Source organism: Trichechus manatus, unplaced genomic scaffold (genome assembly GCF_000243295.1).
Source record: "Trichechus manatus latirostris isolate Lorelei unplaced genomic scaffold, TriManLat1.0 scaffold00284, whole genome shotgun sequence".
Taxonomy (NCBI): domain Eukaryota; kingdom Metazoa; phylum Chordata; class Mammalia; order Sirenia; family Trichechidae; genus Trichechus; species Trichechus manatus.
This window is the reverse complement of record NW_004444220.1, coordinates 1,594,288-1,595,473: the sequence shown is the minus strand read 5'-3', so window position 1 is coordinate 1,595,473 and position 1,186 is coordinate 1,594,288.

Here is a 1,186-nt window from a genome sequence, read left to right as displayed (position 1 = left end):
AAGTTGTGCTGGCTTCCCCAGTAATGTGCACTGTCTTACCCTTCACCAAAGTTACCACTTATCTATTTAGTCCCTCTGACTCCTCCCATCCCTCGTAACCAACAAAGATTGTTTCTTTTTGTGTGTAAACTTTTACATGAGTTACACAGTAGAGGTCTCATACAATATTTGCCCTTTCGTGATTGACTTATTTCACTCAGCATAATGTCCTCCAGTTTTGTTCCACTTACTCTCCTGTGCTGAGTTCCTTTTGTTTGTGGATTTTTTTTCATTTCTTTTGTTTTTGTAGGTTTTGTTTTTACTGAGACTTTGTTTTTCTTCTTTATTTTGATGAGTGGGTTTGTTAACTTTCTTTGTGGTTACCGTGAAATTTACCCTTATCTTCTTAGATTTGAACCAATCTTGGTATCGCTTGACTTCCTCTCCATTAGAAGGTTCTATCTACACCGTTTATTCCCTCTTTTATTGTTCTGTTGCTGTTGTCATTTACAGATTAACCTCTCTGGTTCCCTTTTGTAATTCTTTTGGCTTTGTATAGTCCTTAAGAGTTCATTTCCTAAGTTGGTATCTGGCTAGTACAATCCTGTGTCCTATATTCAGCCTGGGGTCTGATATTATTTGTTCTCAGATTGAAGGATTTCCTTTAATAAGTCTCATAAATTTAGTTTGGTTTTTACATAGTCCCTTAATTTCTGTTTATCTGTAAATGACCTAATTTCACCTTCATATATGAATGTGAGTTTTGCAGGATATATTCTTCTTGGCTGGCAATTTTTTTCTTTCAAGGTTTTATATATTTCATCCCATTGCCTTCTTGCCTGCATGGTTTCTGCTGAATAATCCAAGCTTAGTCTTATTGTTTCTCCTCTGTATGTGACTTTTTGTTTTTCTTAAGCTGCTCTCAGGATTCTTTGTTTGTCTTTGGTTTTAGCGAGCGTGATTATGATATGCCTTGGTGATTTTCTTTTGGGGTCTATCCTATATGGTGTTCGTTGAGCTTCTTGGATGGTCAGCTTTTCATCTTTCACGATATTGGGGAAGTTTTCTGTCAGAAGTTCTTCATTGATCCTCTCAGTGTCTTCTGTTTTCTCCCCCTGTTCTGGAAATCTGATCACTTGCAGATTTTTGCTTTTGATTGTATCCCACATAATTCTCAGGGTCTCTTCATTTTTTTCTGATTTTTCCT